This window comes from Balaenoptera ricei, chromosome 8 (genome assembly GCF_028023285.1).
Source record: "Balaenoptera ricei isolate mBalRic1 chromosome 8, mBalRic1.hap2, whole genome shotgun sequence".
NCBI classification, from domain to species: Eukaryota; Metazoa; Chordata; class Mammalia; order Artiodactyla; family Balaenopteridae; genus Balaenoptera; species Balaenoptera ricei.
In genome coordinates this window covers 18,796,320-18,817,849 of record NC_082646.1, presented here as the reverse complement: position 1 = coordinate 18,817,849, position 21,530 = coordinate 18,796,320, and the positions used below count along the sequence as shown (strand labels likewise).

Below are 21,530 nucleotides of genomic sequence, written 5' to 3'. Positions count from 1 at the left end.
TGGCTCCCCCAACCCTGGCCAGGCCGGCTCTCCAGTGAGGGGGTGTCAGGTTCCTGCCGGCCTCTCGCCTGCCGGCACTGTTTGGCATGGCGGGGGCTGTGATTGGCTGCAGCTGCTTCTGGCGGTGGGCACAGCTGCGGGAAGCCCGGCTGTGGCTATCCCTGTGCCCGTGCCCTGTCCTCCTGCTCACGGCCGGCCGGCTCGCTCCCTCCGCTCATCGGCAGCTGGTGAAGTCTGGACCACAGCAAGGGGCCGCCTTCCTGGGTCCTAGCAATTCTGCCCAAAGGCCTTAGGGATGCGGTTTGGCGGCAGTAGGAATTCAGAGAGGGTGCTGCCCCACTGGAGCGCTAGGGTGGGTCTGGACCGTCCCGTGTGGTCCTTCCCTGGCCTTCGAGCTCCTCGGAAGCCCTGCCTCCGGCCCTTCGCCCCCACAAAGGACGCCAGGCAGCGGAGCGAGGGCGCGGGCAGCGCCCCGACCTTCTCCCCGGGGCCCAGGCGGGCAGGCCGTGCCACGTTCTGTCCTCCCCTCAGCCTGCCCGCCCGTTCTCACCCGCCCTGGGCCAGTCGGCTGTGGACCAGGCTGTGGTGTCTGCCCTTCTGCAGACCCAGCTCAGCTCCCTGCACCCACTTCTGTGCCTTCTGTGTTCTGGGCTGGTCGCAGGCCCAGAGCCGGTGGGCAGGCACCCTGTGGCCGGGAGGGCTGTTCCTGCGAATTCCCTGGGGCTCGAAAAGGAGCACAGCCGGCCTTCCATCCGGCGCTTCTCGATGGACGTGGAAGGGGCGTGTCGGGGCCTGGGGGCTGCTCCTCTTCCTGTGCACCGAGCCCCCCGATGGTCCCCGTGCAAAAACCAGGTGTGGCGCTGGCACCCCAGCCGTGTGCCGGGCAGTCTGTGGCGGGCGCCACAGGCCTCGGGCTGGTGGGCCACAGGGTTCCCAAGCGGCAGGTCAGGACTGAGAGGGTGAGGCCTTTCCCCGGGTCCAGGGCCCAGACTGACGCCGGCTGGAGGCCCCTCCGCTCACCGCCCGCACCCCCCAGCCCCTGCCCTCACGTGAGCCCCCGGGGCTGAGCTCAGGTGTTGCATGCCCAGGCTCTCCGGCAGCCCAGCCCGTTCCCACTCCTCCATGGTCACTGAAGGACTTGGAAGCAGGCTGCCCTACAGAGACTGCTGTTCCCCGAGCCCTGGGCAGGGGGCAGGGAGGACGGGCACAGGGCCCTGCAGGGGTGTGGGCGCCGGGGCAGCTGGAGCAGCTCCACACAGTAAGTAAGAGCATCTCACCAAAAACAGTGCGTTTCTCCAGCCGCCCCGGGACCTGGGCTCAGGTCCTGGGGCAGGAAGGGGCAGCAGTGCAGCTGTTAGCTGTCACTGGGGGTCAACTGTGGCCCGGTGCCACCTCTTAGATCCTCCCCGTCCCCTACGCCTGCTCCATGAAGGTGGAAGGAACACATTTTTTAAAAGGTTAGAGCTCGGGCTTCCCTGGTGGCGCAGTGGTTAAGAATCCGCCTCCCAATGCAGGGGACAAGGGTTCAAGCCCTGGTCTGGGAAGTTCTCACACGCTGCGGAGTAACGAAGCCCGTGCGCCACAACTACTGAGCCTGCACTCTAGAGCCCGCGAGCCACAACTACGGATGCTCGCGTGCCTAGAGCCCGTGCTCCGCAACAAGAGAAGCCACCGCAATGAGAAGCCTACGTACCGCAAGCAATGAGAAGCCCACGTACCGCAAGCAATGAGAAGCCCACGCACCGCAACCAAGAGTAGCCCCCGCTCGCCGCAACTGGAGAAAGCACGCACGCAGCAAGGAAGAGCCAACGCAGCCAAAAATAAATAAAATAAATTTTTAAAAATCATATTAAAAACCTATTAATGAGATTTTAAAAAACAGTTAGTCAGTTAGCTACTTAGTTAATTGTGCCGGGTCTTAGTTGCCACAGGCCGGCTCCTTAGTTGTGGCAATCAGATATTTTATATTCTTTTTTGTTCCTGAACAAAGGCCTCAGAATCCAGTACCTATTTGATAACGCTCACAGCATAGCTCAGCACGGAATAGCCACATTGTTTTTCTTTGGCTGCTATGTACCAAACAGCCTTTTGTACTGTTTTACCAAATGCATGTATTTAATACCTGTTTTAAAAAACATAGTGAGATCTCAAAACTTTAAATTGACTAAAGTAAGATTCTCTCTGTAGTACTACTTATCTGACTAACAAACACCACCTGATGACACCGGTGTGGTGCACTGAGCCTTACTCTAGCATATCGGGATAAACCCTGTTGCGACAAGTGTTCATCCTCCAAGTCCCCAAGGCCTCTCACACACTGCCAGCGAAACTGCCTCCTGCTTGGGAAAGAGTGCCCCAGTTCGTTTCTTCAGAAGCTTGAAGGCTATGGAAGCCCTCCAAAAGGTTAGAGGGCAAAGAACAACTCTAAAACTGGCACATTTGTTTAAAAAAAAACACTTGTCAATATTATAAGAGCCAGCTTGCTTTCCCTTGTGACACGGTTTCTTAGGAGGCAAGGGATGTGGCCATGTGACTTGGACAAGCTGTTTCCCTCTGTCTCAGTGTCCCACCTGTGAGTGGGTAGTCTGACTCAACTTCATTACAGACATCTGAATAAGGATCATGAACAGTGGCATCTAATTTCCAAAATAAAAACAGGAGAATGAGTATGTCTTTTACAACAGGACGTCAAGTCTACCTCAATGATATTGCTAGCCTTGAGTCCAGTGCTTCTCGCTCAGTGCAATTGTGCCCCCCAGGGGACACCTGGGAAAGTCTGAAGGTGATTTTGGTTGTCACAACTGGGAGGAGAGAGAGGGAATGTTACGGGCCTCTAGTGAGTAGAGGTCGGGACCTTGCTAAACACTCTACGATGCACAGGACTCACACCCACAGCAAAGGTTTATCTGGCCCCAAAAGTCAATGCCTTGCTTGAGAAACCCTGCCTTAGAGCAAACCACGGATACTCATCTTTAGCAGGTAACAGGGCATTTACTACCCACCTGTAAACCTACAGACTTCCCGACTTACACAGCTAATCCTGTGGCAGGAATGAAATAGATAGCGTGTGACCATCTGGTAGTATCTAGGTTTGCCCCTCAAGTCACACGGGACAGTGCTAGAGGCTGACATTTTCTATATTGGAGGCCTTTGGCAAGCCACCAGTTTTCTAACCTAAAAAGTCTAAGCAGCATTATTACAATACACATAATAACACGACAACTCTGCTTTTATAGAGAGATTAGATGTGGGAAAGGAGCTTATCTGACATCAGAAGGAAATGCTCTAAACGCATCACATCTGCTGGTTTGACTGGAAAATCTTGACAGCTGGAGAGGTAGGAAGGTAGACAGGAGAGAACACACCAAAGTTACGGGCCTGCTGAGTCCTCGGGTCTAACCATAATACACTACGTACTGCCCTGGGTCCAGGGATATGTTCTAACACCCTCTCAGTCACTTACGGTCCATAGACAGACCAAGTGTAAATTCACAATTACCAGCAAGTGTTCCAAAATAAGGCAGAGTTAAGAAACTGAAACGCGAGCCCTACCTGCTCTTTTTCTTCTTCATCGACAGAATCACCTGATTTTGCTTTTTCAGGGTCTTCCTCAGGTTTCTGTTTGGCAGGGCTGTCACACACAGTAAGGCCAACTGGTAGCTCAGCCAGACCCTACACTTGCAGTGGGCACAAAACAACTTATATTCCTCCCTACCAAGAATACCCTCTGTTTGGAAAGATTCAGGGCATGGACACCCTCGTCCCTCCAAGGAGAAGCCCTTTTTGCCTTAAGCCCTTCGAGCTTAATGTTTCTTTGGATGACAGGTTTAGAATACCACCGTTTTGCAAACCCTAAGAAATAATGGATCTAGACTTTGATCAACGGCTGCTAGAATCACCGAAGAGACATTACATGTCTCTGATGGACAGCCCCATACCGTCAATGAAGTCGCACAAAACAAAGCTGGAATCTGATCAGGACTCTAGACCTAACTACCAGTTGACAGAAAACTGGAGACAAGGGAACACATTCACCACCGAAACGATGCAGTCAGCCAGACCTAGAAGCTATTAGACAAAAGACCTCTTTTCTTTAAATAAATGGCAAGAAAATAAGGAATCTATCACTTGAAAGGCTTAAGGAACAAATCAACCAAACTCTGTTACACAAGGGGAGGTATGAACACTGCTATATATTTGTTCGTAAGGAACTGTTACACTTTGTAAGGCATGTTTTGTCTTCTTCAAAAGACTGTTTGCTAGATGTTAGCAATTATAGCAAAATATGAATAAAAAACTTGTCAGAGAAAGAGACCTTGTCATCTAGAAATATCATATTTGTGGATAAGATGACATGTCCGATTTGTCTCAAAGTAATCCAACTGGGGGGGGGACATGGGTGTGTATGGAGTTGTAATTCATTTGGAATAGTTTTCACTTGGAGCATATGGGGGTATAGACGAAACAACAGCCAGGAGCTGTTAACTGTTGATACTGGGTGATAGGTACACAGGGGTTCATTTTACTATCCTTGGTATTTTGTGTATGTACATTTGAAGTTTCCTATGCTAAGAGTAAAAATGGATGAGGTCTTCAGAAATGCTGTTCATGAATGTCTAAAAACAGAATATCAAAAGGAAAACCTAAGCAATGTGGAAGTCAGAATTACTAAGTTACATCCTACTAATTCTATATGTGTTTTACCAAAAACAGTTGGCCCCTAAAATGGGGGCTGTCCATTCATTATATACTGACCCCCTTGTGAAATGAGATGTGATGGTGGTCTGCCTGGTAGTTTGCCTTGTAATCCTGGGGCTACATGAGACTTCAGCTGCTTACAGAAAAGAAACAAAAAAGCCACTATGAACAAAGAGTTCACAGCCAAGGTACAGTTCTTCAGCATTAGCAAGCTGGTGCACAGACCAGGTTCTGAGGATTAAGTACCCTTCTCTTCTTATTCTAAGCAACCACCGTCTTCATAAAGTCATCAAATTAGCACCTGCCAGTTTGCTAGGCCATTTTAACACAAGCTCTTGTATGAAGGGCCCAACCCTGAGGCGGACAAGGAAACAGAGCCTCTGCTTATTTCGTCAAACGATGAAGTGGCCAAGCACCTGACCTGAGCTCAAGTCCCAGGCTCTTATTTTTTTAAATTCCAGAAGAGTTACTCTGACTACAAGGGGAGAAGGAGTCTAAGAATAAATGTTTAGCTTCAACAGGCATGTCACTTACAAGTCATAAATATCAGCAGCTCCTGTTTTCTTATACCTCATCAATTCAACCACATTTGGGGATCTAATGCTCTATAACTTGGTCGAAGACAAAAATTTAAAGTATATATCTAAGCTAGTTAGAAGTATACACAAGAGGGAATTCCACGGCGGTCCAGTGGTTAAGACTCAGCACTCTCACTGCCGAGGGCCCGGGTTCGATTCCCGGTTGGAGAACTAAGATCATACAAGCCGAGCAACACAGCCACCCCCCACCCCCCACCCCCCAAAAAATAAAAATAAAAAAAGATACACAAAAAACAAGTACTGCCGGTGGAGGGATTGTGTGTGGGGGGAACAGACAGACCCTATGGCACCAAGTCTGTCCTCCCCTTAGGCGGTACCAGACTCCAACGAGGTCAAACGAGTCAAGTGCTCTTACATTTTGTTTCTCCATCGGACTTGCTTCTCCTGGGCATGCAAAGTTTGGAAACAGGTTTGGGGGACTTCTTTTTCTCTGCTATTTCCACTCTGCGCTCCTCACCACTTGTCTGGCTCCCGTTTTCTAGACATCCATTCACTTCCCGACTGAAAGCATGTTCTCCAAGGACAAATCTGTATTTAAAAGGGATTTGACTTTAGCCAGGTAGCCCTCCTACAGCAGGAAAGGATAATTTAAGTAGCAGTGAATGTCAACAAGTGGCCATGAGAGAATAAGGAAACACATGTGCTTCCTTTCTAACTATCAGGTAACAGGGAGAGGTGGGATGATCCTGCCTCCCTGGTCACAGACAAGTTACATGGGAGGAAACGTTTTCTAGCCGCCGGGGTGCTGACGACTGAACCTCTGATAATTCTTCTTCATGTCATTTGGTTTCCAAGTCACATAACTGATTCTTTATTTCTGTCTGCAGAAATTCAGGCAAGAGATTCCATTTCTCCTTCACGCATTCCTAAGGGAACGATATAGGTTACAAGTCTCCACATTCCCAAGGTAGGAACCAATGGACTAATACACAAATAGTTACACTGCCTGGTCACATAACAATGACTGAATGGCAGGCAATGCTGAGTCGGCCAAAAAGGAAACTAAATATTCACAAGACATGTTCCTGTTGTTTTCGTTAAGATCATATCACACCATCTCCAGAGTGGTGAAAAATGGAAAGATTAAAGGTGAAACAGACACATAATAGCATACTAGAACAAACCTGATTTGGAAAAACAGTGTGACCAGGACAAATTATAATCCAGACTCGATGGTACGGAACCCAGACTGGGCAACTCGATGAGTTACCAAAAGCTAACCAATAATAGCCTATTAGTCCAGCACGTTAGACAATAACATCCACGTTATCCTCAACTTCAGGGAAAAGAGAGCCAATTCCACTTCAATTTGTTTTTAGGAACTACATAGTGTCTGTCAAATGGTCACATTTGATCATACATTTTGTTAAGGTGGAGATTACCTTACCTTTTCTGTTAAACTATCTCTTTCCAAATCTTTGAGCCTGGGGGAAGAAAAAGGGAAGAAACAAACACTTGTTCAGCAACATTGTCTATCTGTAAGAATACCACAGTTTAAAGAACTTTGGAAAGAAGTTTAACATGAATGTTAGAAAAAAAACCAAGGGCTTTTCCCTCCCCCAGTGTCTAGAATGCCCTAAGGTAATGCCTACACGGTAAGAAGTTATTTTCAATATGAATGAGGTCCCCCTTTTGGGGGGTGGTTTTCTAATGGTGGTAAGAGATGGTATAGGAGCTCTAGAACAACATTTTTTCTTTTTCTTTTTTAACGTTATTTTAAAGACACTGGGTCACACAGTTGGGTTCCTTCCCAAGCTAATTGACCTATAGGTGGTCTTCCTCCAGCTGGACCTGACAAGATTTCATAGACGGGCATACAGAGGTTAGAAAGAGTGGACCAGGGTGACAGGATGCTGTGAGGAACAGCCAGCCAGCTAACATTCCCAAAGGCCAGGATGGGGTGGTGGCAGCATTCTGAGGAGGAATATATGAAAATGGAGGAGTCAAGGCATCTGGGGCAGCAGGGGGTGCCCACACCCAAGCAAGAGAGAGGAAGCTAGAAAAGTTGGCTGGCGCCTCACCCAAGAGCTCATCCTTGCAAATGTTTGTACCCAGTCATTCAGAAGTGCACAACTGTCATGAGTTTAGCTGGAAAATCATGGCCTGAGTTGGTTCTTGAACATTAGTATCTTGCCTCTTTGGGGAGGAAGGCGGCGAAAAGAAGAAAGGAACAAAACTAGAAGACACCGAGGAAATGGGGAGGCTGCTGTTCCTAGCCTGGGCGCTGACTGTGGGCAGTTGGGTGCGAACAGGTCTAACCAGCTGGGCAAGCGTCCCTCAGCAGAGGGGCAGCACCCTGGGCAGGCGCTGGGCCTCCACCATCTATGGATCCTCCCCTCCAGCACCCAGGCTAGGTACTCAGTTACCAGCAGCCCAAAGGGCAGGAACAGAGCTCTGCCAGGCTGGCCTTCCCAGAGGGCACGTGTAAGCAGCACAGCCAGGAAGGTGAGCGACAGGCTTTGCTGGCTTGTCGGGAAGGAGGGCGACGTCTGGCTCGGCACGGCTGGAGTCAGCGCTAGCCTCCCCTCGGACACGGGCACTGGGCCCCCGGCCTCAGGCGCACACAGGCCTCCAAAGCCCTTCCCTCAGGATGGCGCTCAGACCCTCCACCCAGCCCACCCTCCCGCCCCAAACACCAGCAGGTCAAGCACCACTCAGAGAAGGGGGCCTTTAAAGGGCTTTAGAAAATCTTAGAATCTGGACATGGAAGCTACTATGTTTCACTTGTAGCTGAGAGCTCTGCTTCCAGAGCACAGGATGGCCGAGGGGGGCGAGATGGGAGGGTCTCGCTGTGACCCCCAGGCACCGCTGGCCTTTTCAGCCACGTGCCTGCCTTCCTTGGAAATACATTTCATTAACAGCCAAACGGAACACCCTGAGAAACAGGAGGAATTCTTGGTTCGTTTCAACCCTTAGCAACAGTGAATTTTCACCACCGGGTATTTCGTCTGCTCTCTGCAATGCGCTGGAACTTGCCTTTGGGCTAAACGTGCCTCAGCTGTCCACGGCACCCGACACACTTGGCGACTCCTAATATAGGCCTCCTAATATGCATGTGGTTAATACTGGCTGTTTTAATTTTAGCACATCGGAAAACATAAGGGGTATAAGTTCTAGTAGCATTAAAAACAAGAAAGAGTTAACCAATTCTAATAGTAGCTTTTCCTTTTCGACCACTTCCCAAAATTATAGTTCTCTTTTTCTGTCTAGCAGTTGTGGATGGTTCCTTCCCCGATGGAGAAGTTATCCACTGGTACTGAGACAGAAATGATAAATATGCCATTTAAGTTACAGGTAATTTAGGAGGGTTTGATCTTCATTGGAAATTAAGATACTTTAAGTTAATCAAAGGTTTTCAATCTGCATTTCTGGGAACCTAAATTAAGGCATCACACAACATTTTCAAAAACAGAAAAGCCATTTCATTGGACTAGAAACTTAGTTTTAAGGTGGCAGAAAGTACCTTGATAATTTTCTTTTAAGAAAGAAAGAAAAACAAGCCATTAAAGAGAAATTCTTCCGAGAGAACTAAAACATGTTATATACCTCTGACTTGGCACTCCTTCCATCTGGAGAACTTTTTGGATAACTGCTTTCATCACAGAATGATCTAAAGTAAAATAAATTGAAATTAGAGTAATTATTTCCCAGTGAGTGGCTATTTCCATTTAAAACCAAAAGCCAACTAATTATTGCTTTTCCCATAAAATTAAATAAGAAATCTACATTATGGAATTATACACTTATTTCCCCCTTTGTGTATTCTAATTTCTTCCTCAAAAACCTAAGATGCCATCTTGCAGACTGCCCCCAGTGGCTACTATTTTGGCAGCAGCAAAGGTCAACTTTAAACATTTTGCATCTAAAGTGGCTTTGGATACCTTTGGATAGAAAGTACAGTCTGAGCACTGTCCAGACACTTAGATACCTAAAGGGCATCTAAGATATCAAACCAAAGTCCTGATATCCCCTCAAAAGCTGCTCCTCCCATCAGTTCCCTTTTTCTAAGTGATACCACCCAGTTGCACACATAATCATCAACGACTTGTCTCCTTGTTACTGTTTCCTTCATACCCCACATCTCATCTATCGGCAAGCCCTGTTAGCTACACCCGCAAAACACAACCTGAATTCAGTCACTTTTCACTTGCTCCAAACTTCCAACCTAAGCTAAGCCATGAACATCTCTTATTTGGACCACGGTGATAGTCTCCTAACTGGTCTCCCTGTTTCTCTTCTTTATCCCCCCAAGTCTATTCTCTATACCAAGTCATCTTATTCAGATACTATTTGGATCATGCCTTTTTCCAGTTCAAAACCCTCTACTCATTTAGAATAATCCACACCTTTACTCTGGCCTTCAAGACTTTACAAGATCAGACCCCTGGCTAGCTCCTTGACCTCACGTCATACCACACTCTTCTTCACTCAGTACTCTGACCATGTTGGCCTCCTTGCTCTTCCTTAAATACTCCACCCACCTACATGCCTGCATACTCATTGCCTCCTTGTCCTGGAGTGTGCTTACCCCAGATCTTCCATGGCTTGCTCCTCTCTTCATTCAGGTCTCCGTTCAAATGCCACTTCTCCAGTGAAGCTGTCCCCTGACAAACCTATCCAATGGAGACCTACCTGCTCCCCCTCCCTCTCCTTACATTAAGATATTTTTGCACTTCCTACTGTCTAAAATTATATTACTTATCTGTTTACTCATTTCTATCTGAACCCCTTCACTAGAATGTAAGCTCCACGAGGGCAAGACTTTTGTCTGTCTGGTTCACTGCTTTATCCCTAGTGCCTGACCCGTATCTGGCACACAGAAGCTATTAAATAAATTACTTGTGAAACTGACAAATGAATAACGTACCCCTTGCAAGAATTCAGAGGTTGCACAACAAGGAAATAATGCTCTTGGTGGAAGCAGGCTTCGTATCTAGGGTCACCTCTATTCAGAGTAGAGATAAGAACAATTTAAAGGTATAACTAACTCACTTTAATTAGTACATTATCTGCTAAAAACATAAGGGAAGTGCAACATTACAAAAGTACAGTTGAGACTTGAACAACATGGGTTTGAACCTCGCGGGTCCACTGACACACGGATATTTTTCAATAAATATGTACTATCGTCGTACACGAGCCAAGGTTGGTTGAATCCACAGATGCGGAACCACTGACTATAAACTTATACCCAGATTTTCAACTGCGTGGGGGGCGGCACCCCTAACCCCCAAGCTGTTCAAGGGACAACTGTATACGATGAGGAAAGTGAAACACATTAAGTTTTAAAAACTGTCAATACGTGAACAAACTCTTTTTGTTTTGCTATGTGTTAATCAATTTAAAAAAAAAAGTGACCACATACCAACAAGTGGATTTTTTTCTTATATCCAAAACGACCAGAGTTCTGTTGCTTTCAAGGGCCTTTAGTAAAGCCTTTGCTCCTTCACTGGTGAGGCCACACTGCTGCAGGTCAAAGTGCTTTCGATGAAAGACAAAAGGTCACTTGCGAAGTCCATACAGATTTAACATATAGACAACTCTCATTTTCTCACGTGTGGAAGAGTCCTGCACAAGACCAGCCATGGCAGGTTTGTAATTTTGGGTATGGAAAAAAACAGAAACGTATACACACACACATACTGCATAATCCAATTTAAAAACCTCTTCTTGGAATGTTCATTGCAGCTCTATTTACGATAGCCAGGACATGGAAGCAACCTAAGTGTCCATCGACAGATGAATAGATAAAGAAGATGTGGCACATATATACAATGGAATATTACTCAGCTATAAAAAAAAACGAAATTGAGTTATTTGTGGTGAGGTGGATGGACCTAGAGTCTGTCATACAGAGTGAAGTAAGTCAGAAAGAGAAAAAGAAATACCGTATGCTAACAGATATATACGGAATTAAAAAAAAATGGTTATGAAGAACCTAAGGGCAGGACAGGAAGAAAGAAGCAGGTGTAGAGAATGGACTTGAGGACACGGGGAGGGGTAAGGGTAAGCTGGGACGAAGTGAGAGACTGGCATGGACATATATACACTACCAAATGTAAAACAGCTAGTGAGAAGCAGCAGCACAGCACAGGGAGATCAGCTCGGTGCTTTGTGACCACCTTGAGGGGTGGGATAGGGAGGCTGGGAGGGAAACGCAAGAGGGAGGAGATGTGGGGATATATGAAAATGTATAGCTGATTCACTATGTTACAAAGCAGAAACTAACACACCATTGTAAAGCAATTATACTCCAATAAAGCAAAAAACAAAAACAAAACAAAACAAAAAAAAGCACTTTTTGGATGTGCAATGATAACCCTGCCTTTAGTACCAATAAATCGTCCAACATATTCTACAATTACAGAACTGAAGAATAACTGTATATAACCTATGAGAAAAAAAATCACAAAATGAATCTCCGTTCATAATTAGCAAGGGCAGCAGTGGCATGTAAACCTCAGAAGCAAAAACTGGTGGAGCTGAGAAAGGCACTGCATTCTTTTGATCATGGTCTTGAGCTTCAAATCACACTTCAAACTAGTTACAAGGGGAAAATGAAAGAGAAGAAATGTACTAACTGTTAGTTTTAGAGCAAAAAACACAAGTCTAGGAGGATACAAATAATAACAAATTCAAAGAAGGTGTGAAGACACAGTACATACTAAAAACCTATCATGAAAGTATGATGGTCAAGAACTCTCTCAGTAAAAGGTCAGACAAAAACTAGAACAAATGATCATGAATTCTAGTAGTTCTGGGGCTGAACAACCTACTCACTTAAACAAAAGGGATCATCACAAAAGCGCAGGTATTAAAAAATACTACATGAAAGGCAACTATCATGAGTCATTTTTTTAAGTCTTGTGTGGAGCATCACATTTAAATAACTGGAGTCTTTCAACACCCCATGGCACACAGAAACAGAAAGTCAGACATATGGATCTGACAGGATAGGATACAACCGTTACAACCTCTCACTACAGAAGAATGGACACAGGGTATAATTAACCAACTAGCCAAATTAATACAAACAGCCAGTAAACCCACCAGTAAATCAATGGAATACAAAATAAAACAACATGTGGTTATTCTCCTATCAGATTGAGCCAAGCCTTTACAATGTGTATACGCTTTTGATCCAACAACTCTCTTTCTAAGTATTTAACCAAAAGAAATAGTCAGAGATATAGGCAAGGACACGTATCAGAGTACTATTTGGGACTGGAAACTGGCCACAGCTTATATACAAGGACGGAGAAGCTATGTGTACTGTGGCATAGTCATATAATGGAACACTGAACAGTCACGAAAAATGATGCGGTAGATGCAAATTTACTGACTTGCTAAATTAACTGAAAAAAGTTATGAAATTTGGAGTAATCCCACTTGCATGAAAAAGGGAGAGGTACTCATTTTTGTAGTTTTACACTTTTTGAAAAGTGCTACAAGCCAGTGTTTGTGTGAGGCAGGCTTCACATCCACTGTTGGCGTGGACTACAAATTGGCATAGCGTTTCTGGATGGTAATTTGGCAATGTGTATCAACAGTCTTAAAAAGGCGGAAGCAAGAAGAACTACAATCCTGCAGCCTGTGGAACAAAAACCACATTCACAGAAAGACAGACAAGATGAAAAGGCAGAGGGCTATGTACCAGATGAAGGAACAAGCTAAAACCCCAGAAAAACAACTCAATGAAGTGGAGATAGGCAACCTTCCAGAAAAAGAATTCAGAATAATGACAGTGAAGACGATCCAGGACCTCGGAAAACCAATGGAGGCAAAGATCGAGAAGATGCAAGAAATGTTTAACAAAGACCTAGAAGAATTAAAGAACAAACAAACAGAGATGAACAATACAATAACTGAAATGAAAACTACACTAGAAGGAATCAATAGCAGAAAAACTAAGGCAGAAGAACAGATAAGTGACCCGGAAGACAGAATGGTGGAATTCACTGCTGCAGAACAGAATAAAGAAAAAAGAATGAAAAAAAATGAAGACAGCCTAAGAGACCTCTGGGACAACATTACATGCAACAACATTCGCATTATAGGGGTCCCAGAAGGAGAAGAGGGAGAGAAAGGACCAGAGAAAATATTTGAAGAGATTACAGTCGAAAACTTCCCTAACGTGGGAAAGGAAATAGCCACCCAAGTCCAGGAAGCGCAGCGAGTCCCATACAGGATAAACCCAAGGAGAAACACGCCGAGACACATAGTAATCAAACTGGCAAAAATTAAAGACAAAGAAAAATTACGGAAAGCAGCCAGGGAAAAACAATAAAAAACATAGAAGGGAACTCCCATAAGGTTAACAGCTGATTTCTCAGCAGAAACTCTACAAGCCAGAAGGGAGTGACATGATATACTTAAAGTGATGAAAGGGAGGAACCTACAACCAAGATTATTCTACCCAGCAAGGATCTGATTCAGATTCGATGGAGAAATCAAAAGCTTTACAGACAAGCAAAAGCTAAGAGAATTCAGCAACCCCAAACCAGCTCTACAACAAATGCTAAAGGAACTTCTCTAAGTGGGAAACACAGGAGAAGAAAAGGATCTACAAAAATAAACCCAAAACAATTAAGAAAACGGTCATAGGAACATACATATCGATAATTACCTTAAACGTGAATGGATTAAATGCTACAACCAAAAGACACAGGCTGGCTGAATGGATACAAAAACAAGACACACAAATATGCTGTCTAGAAGAGACCCACTTCAGACCTAGGGACACATACAGACTGAGAGTGAGGGGACGGAAAATGATATTCCATGCAAATGGAAATCAAAAGAAAGCTGGAGTAGCTATACCCATATCACATAAAATAGACTTTAAAATAAAGAATGGGGCTTCCCTGGTGGCGCAGTGGTTGAGAATCTGCCTGCTAATGCAGAGGACGCGGGTTCGAGCCCTGGTCTGGGAAGATCCCACATGCCGCGGAGCAACTAGGCCCGTGAGCCACAACTACTGAGCCTGCGCGCCTGGAGCCTGTGCTCCGCAACAAGAGAGGCCACGATAGTGAGAGGCCCGCGCACCGCAATGAAGAGTGGCCCCCGCTTGCCGCAACTAGAGGAAGCCCTCGCACAGAAACGAAGACCCAACACAGCCAAATAAATAAATAAATAAATAAATAAATAATAACTAAAGGTGCTAATAATTTAAAAAATTTAAAAATAAAAAAATTTAAAAAATAAAGAATGTTACAAGAGACAAGGAAGGACACTACATAATGATCAAGGGATCAATCCAAGAAGAAGATATAACAATTATAAATATATATGCACCCAACATAGGAGCACCTCAATACATAAGGCAACTGCTAACAGCTATAACAAAGGAAATCGACAGTAACACAATAATAGCGGGGGACTTGAACACCTGACTTACACCAATGGACATATCATCCAAAATGAAAATAAATAAGGAAACAGAAGCTCTAAATGAGGCAATAGACCAGATAGATGTAATTGATATTTATAGGAGATTCCATCCAAAAACTGCAGACTACACTTTCTTCTCAAGTGCGCACGGAACACTCTCCAGGATAGATCACATCTTGGGTCACAAATCAAGCCTCAGTAAAGTTAAGAAAATTGAAATCATATCAAGCATCTTTTCTGACCACAACGCTATGAGATTAGAAATCAATTACAGGGAAAAAAACGTAAAAAACACAAATACATGGAGGCTAAACAATACGTTACTAAATATCCAAGAGATCACTGAAGAAATCAAAGAGGAAATCAAAAAATACCTACAGACAAATGACAATGAAAACACGACGATCCAAAACCTACGGGATGCAGCAAAAGCAGTTCTAAGAGGGAAGTTTATATCTATACAAGCCTACCTCAAGAAACAAGAAACATCTCAAGTAAACAATCTAACCTTACACCTAAAGGAACTAGAGAAAGAAGAACAAACAAAACCCAAAGTTAGCAGAAGGAAAGAAATCATAAAGATCAGAGCAGACATAAGTGAAAGAGAAACAAAGAAAACAATAGCAAAGATCAATAAAACTAAAAGCTGGTTCTTTGAGAAGAGAAACAAAATTGATAAACCATTAGCCAGACTCATCAAGAAAAGAGGGAGAGGACTCAAATCAATAAAATCAGAAATGAAAAAGGAGAAGTTACTACAGACACCGCAGAAATACAAAGCATCGTAAGAGACTACTACAAGCAACTCTATGCCAAGAAAATGGACAACCTGGAAGAAATGGACAAATTCTTAGAAAGGAATAACTTTCCAAGACTGAACCAGGAAGAAACAGAAAATATGAAGAGACCAATCACAAGGAATGAAATTGAAACTGTGATGAAAAATCTTCCAACAAACAAAAGTCCAGGACACGATGGCTTCACAGGTGAATTCTATCAAACATTTAGAGAAGAGCTAACACCCATCCTTCTCAAACTCTTCCAAAAAACGGCAGAGGAAGGAACACTCCCAAACTCATTCTATGAGGCCACCATCCCCCGATCGCCAAGCCAGACAAAGATACTACAAAAAAAGAAAATTACAGACCAATATCACTGATGAATATAGATGCAAAAATCCTCAACAAAATACTAGCAAACAGAATCCAACAACACATTAAAAGGACCATACACCATGATCAAGTGGGATGTATCCCAGGGATGCAAGGATTCTTCAATATACGCAAATCAATCAATGGGATACACCATATTAACAAATTGAAGAATAAAAACCATATGATCATCTCAATAGAGGCAGAAAAAGACTTCACGAAATTCAACACCCATTTATGATAAAAACTCTCCAGAAAGTGGGCACAGAGGGAACCTACCTCAACATAATAAAGGCCATATACGACAAACCCACAGCAAACATTATTCTCCATGGTGAAAAACTGAAAGCATTTCCTCTAAGATCAGGAACGGGATGTCCACTCTCACCACTATTATTCAACATAGTTTTGGAAGTCCTAGCCACGGCAATCAGAGAAGAAAAAGAAATAAAAGGAATAAAAGTTGGAAAAAAAGAAGTAAAACTGTCACTGTTTGCAGACGACAGGATACTATACGTAGAGAATCCTAAAAATGCCACCAGAAAACTCCTAGAGCTAATCAATGAATCTGGTAAAGTTGCAGGATACAAAATTAATGCACAGAAATCTCTTACATTCCTATACACTAATGATGAAAAATCTGAAAGAGAAATTATGGAAACACTCCCATTTACCACTGCAACAAAATGAATAAAATACCTAGGAATAAACCTACCTAGGGAGACAAAAGACCTGTATGCAGAAAACTATAAGACACTGATGAAAGAAATTAAAGATGATACCAACAGATGGAGAGACATACCATGTTCTTGGATTGGAAGAATCAATATTGTGAAAATGACTATACTACCCAAAGCAATCTACAGATTCAATGCAATCCCTATCAAATTACCAATGGCATTTTTTACGGAACTAGAACAAATCATCTTAAAATGTGTATGGAGACACAAAAGACCCCGAAGAGCCAAAGCAGTCTTGACGGAAAAAAACGGAGCTGGAGGAATCAGACTCCCTGACTTCAGACTATACTACAAAGCTACAGTAATCAAGACAATATGGTACTGGCAAAAAAACAGAAACATCGATCAATGGAACAAGATAGAAAGCCCAGAGATAAACCCACGCACCTACGGTCAACTAATCTATGACAAAGGAGGCAAAGATAGACAACGGAGAAAAGACAGTCTCTTCAATAAGTGGTGCTGGGAAAACTGGACAGCTACATGTAAAAGAATGAAATTAGAACACTCCCTAACACCAGACACAAAAATAAACTCAAGATGGATTTGAGACCTAAATGTTAAGACCGGACACTATAAAACTCTTCGAGGAAAACGTAGGAAGAACACTCTTTGACATAAATCACAGCAAGACCTTTTTGGATCCACCTCCTAGAGTAACGGAAATAAAAACAAAAATACACAAATGGGACCGAATGAAACGTCAAAGCTTTTGCACAGCAAAGGAAACCATAAACAAGACGAAAAGACAACCCTCAGAATGGGAGAAAATATTCGCAAACGAATCAATGGACAAAGGATTAATCTCCAAAATATATAAAGAGCTCATGCAGCTCAATATTAAAGAAACAAACAACCCAATCCAAAAATGGGCAGAAGACCTAAACAGACATTTCTCCAAAGAAGACATACAGATGGCCAAGAAGCACATGAAAAGCTGCTCAACATCACTAATTATTAGAGAAATGCAAATCAAAACTACCATGAGCTATCACCTCACACCAGTTAGAATGGGCATCATCAGAAAATCTACAAACAACAAATGCTGGAGAGGGTGTGGAGAAAAGGGAACCCTCTTGCACTGTTGGTGGGAATGTAAATTGATACAGCCAATACAGAGAACAGTATGGAGGTTCCTTAAAAAACTAAAAATAGAATTACCATATGACCCAGCAATCCCACTACTGGGCATATACCCAGAGAAAACCGTAATTCAAAAAGACACATGCACCCCAATGTTCACTGCAGCGCTATTTACAAGAGCCAGGGCATGGAACCAACCTAAATGCCCATCGACAGACGAATGGATAAAGAAGTTGTGGTACATATATATAATGGAGTATTATTCAGCCATAAAAAGGAACGAAATTGAGTCATTTGTTGAGACGTGGATGGATCTAGAGACTGTCATACAGAGTGAAGTAAGTCAGAAAGAGAAAAACAAATATCGTATATTCACGCATGTATGTGGAACCTAGAAAAATGGTACAGATGAACCGGTTTGCAGGGCAGAAGTGGAGACACAGATGTAGAGAACAAACGTATGGACACCAAGGGGGGAAAACCACGGTGGCGTGGGGATGGTGGTGTGCTGAATTGGGCGATTGGGATTGACATGTATACACTGATGTGTATAAAACTGATGACTAATAAGAACCTGCAGTATAAAAAAAAAAAAAAGTCTTAAAAATATGTCACACTTATTCATTCCACTTCTAGGGCCTTATTCTACAGAAGTAATCCCAGTGAACACAGAGACGTACATACAACGTATTCACATTGTTTCTGACAGGGAAAAGCAAACTGTGTAAATCTAATTGCAAAGAATTGATTAAACTATGGGACATCAATACGATGGAATACTACATGATACATCATTAAGTGAAAAAAGCAGGAATATGAAATAGCAAGTATACTACAATTCTGTTTTTGTAATCACTAAGTGTACAAATATATTTATAGAAAAATAAAAAACTGAAAGTGTATGCACCAAAATGAACAGTGATTAAGTCTGGGTATTAAGATTATAGGTAATTGTTCTCTTGCTACACTGTATTTGCTATAAAGAATATATGCAACTCTTAGAGACAGATTAAAAGCAAAATAAAAGTTATCAGTAAAATGAGGGTTTAAAAAAAATCCTATCACAACAGTGGCATGCCAAAAGCTAAGCATATATCATATTAAAAATTCAATATTTTCAATTTTAGAATTTATCTCTAAGCCATAAATCCTCACTCAGAGATTCTGCCAAAGCACTTGCACCCAGGTCACTAATGAGCGTGGTGCAGTTCAGAGTGATGCGCCTCAAACCAGCCATACAGTCAAGATCAGGTCTCCTGGAACGAAGACTCTCAGCCCAGGTTTCTTCATGCCTTCTGGTAGTCTGATACTTCAAAGATTTAATGGGATGAAATTAAGATGCTTGAAGAAGGAAACAGGGTGTGCCTACTGAGTATGGCTTATTATGTCAGAGATTTACACACACACATATCAAGCATATATGCCAGGAGAATCAACCTGAGAAATTAAACAGTCACTGCTGCTTTACGAGTCCAGTGACCCAGATTCTAGTTGGTCAGTGATTAGATTCCAGCCACTGGACGACCTGCTCGTGAACAGTTATGTCAAGTTGGACAACTCAATTACAGTCTATGAATTATTTTCCTTATCTTCTAAGTCAGGGAACTGGTTCTAAATTCTATCATTGCTGAGGCTCTAAATGTCATCATTCTGTCCTCCAATGGTCTCCAAACACCTGACTGGGCAACCCATAATAAAACTTTTTAATATGCATCTTATTTTTTAACAAATTATATACACGAAGTTCTATACATATAATGTATGTACATTATAAACTACACAGATAGTGTTTAAATGATACAAAGCTAAACAGGTTCTAATATGTTCTTTTCCTAACTCCTAAGGCATTATTTTATTTATTTTTAAAAAATATTTATTTATTTGTTTGTTTGTTTGGCTGTGCCGGGTCTTTAGTTGCAGCATGCCGGATATTTTAGTTGTGGCATGTGGGCTCTTAGTTACGACAGACACGTGGGATCTAGTTCCTTGAGCAGGGATCGAACCCAGGCCCCCTGCATTGGGAGCGCAGAGCCTTAACTGCTGGACCGCCAGGGAAGTCCCAGGCATTATTTTTAAACCTATATTTACAAAATGGATCTCACATGCTCCCTAGGGTACGCACACAAACTTTAGAGGCCTGGACTATGCACAGCCAGTTGGATGTGCCTTGGGAAGATAGTGGTTTGACATTTAACCACAAGTATTGTCTTAAAGACATTCAATTCTTTATATTCATAAAATAAAGTTTGGTAATAGGGAACACTGACTTTAAATGAAAAAAGTCTTATTACATTCGTGAAAAAATAAAAGACTCAAAGTGCCTTTGACACTCTAAAACGAAAATCATTAGGGTCATTTTTCTATTAACAATACCTTATAAAAGCTCCAAGCAGAAATAACAGCAATCGCTTACACAGTGCTTAGTATGTGCCAGGCACTATTTATACAAATGAGTTCATTTAAACCTCATAATGAGGCACAGAGGTTAAGTGATTTGTCCATGGTCACTTGCTATGAAATGGGAGAAAGGGAATTTGAACCTAGGCCATTTGGCTTAGGCACCCAAGTTCTTGACTGTTTTCAACCCCAGGGGTCAATGGACTTGCCCGGTAGAGGCTCAAAAAAATTTTCAATTTTTAAAATCTAAATTTAAACATTTCCAGCTTTGTGGGCTATACAGTTTCTGTTGCAACTACTCAACCCCACTGGCGTAGGGTGAAAGTAGCCATAGCTATCATGTAAACAATGGGTGGGACTATGTTCCAAAGTAACTTTCTTTACCAGGCGACGGGCTGGATCTGGCCCACCAGCCATAGTTTACCTACCCTTGATCTGCACCATCAAACTATTCAGAAGGCTTCATGTCAAATTATTAAATAACTTTAGGCCTAAATACAGTAATTATAACCACTGTAAAGTTGTTAAGGCATTATTTTAAAAACTGTATTTACAAATTGCTGATGTAGTGATTTTTATTAGTTTATAAACTACAGCAGCTAGTAAACACTTGATTCAGTTAAGTCTTGAAGACCATAATGGCATAGTTGTTTCACAGTATCACAATCAATGTTTTCAGTAACTAAAAATACATTAAAATATTATTATATATTAAATCTCTTATTTCTAAAATTAAGTGGACTATCTTTACTACATGGCAGAATCCCAAACTGAAAACTGGTCATATTCTTTCAACAAAACGAAAGCTGCACTCACACGTATCAAAAGACAAAAATTAACTGCCATCTGTATCAATATATTAATGTGCTTCAATCACATATGTTTTCATGAAAGTTCAAACGTAAAAAAATCACCTTTAAGATCTTGGCCATGTGATCTGCTCCCTGCCACGTCAGATTACACCCCGTGAAGTTTACTGTCTTAAGAGTGGTAGAGTTCCTAACACCTTGACAAATAACTAAAAGAAAGAAAAAAAACCACACACACAATAAGATGAAGAGCTATACATTTGTTAATCTTGACTTATTTGCTTTTCTTGAGTCAATTGGAGGTTTATAGCCACATTCTTACAATCATTAACTACAATCTTCCCAAACAGGTAATTGACGAACAGATGCATTCGAAAACTTGTCAGTAACAAAGTGTTATTCCACTTTACAGCAGCAGTTTAATTCTATTTAGATACTAAAACTGAATACACTGAATACTGCAAACTTTATTCCCAACCACTCAGTAAAATACTACATACGTTTTGAGACACAGGAAAAAAAAGAAAAACCTAAAAATCTTAAGACTCCTCCTATTTTCATTTCCAATGATACTTCCCAATCTTGATGATCAATCAGCGATTTAAATGTCAACTATAACCCAGTATTTTATTAGGTGCTACGCAGTATACTAGAGCAATAGAA

General features: G+C 42.6%; 1 pseudogene; it reads right to left on the bottom strand.

Moving 5' to 3' along the window:
• Positions 1-5,638: 5,638 nt before the first annotated feature.
• LOC132369635 (centrosomal protein of 78 kDa-like) lies at positions 5,639-21,238 on the bottom strand (annotated as a pseudogene).
• Positions 21,239-21,530: the final 292 nt, after the last annotated feature.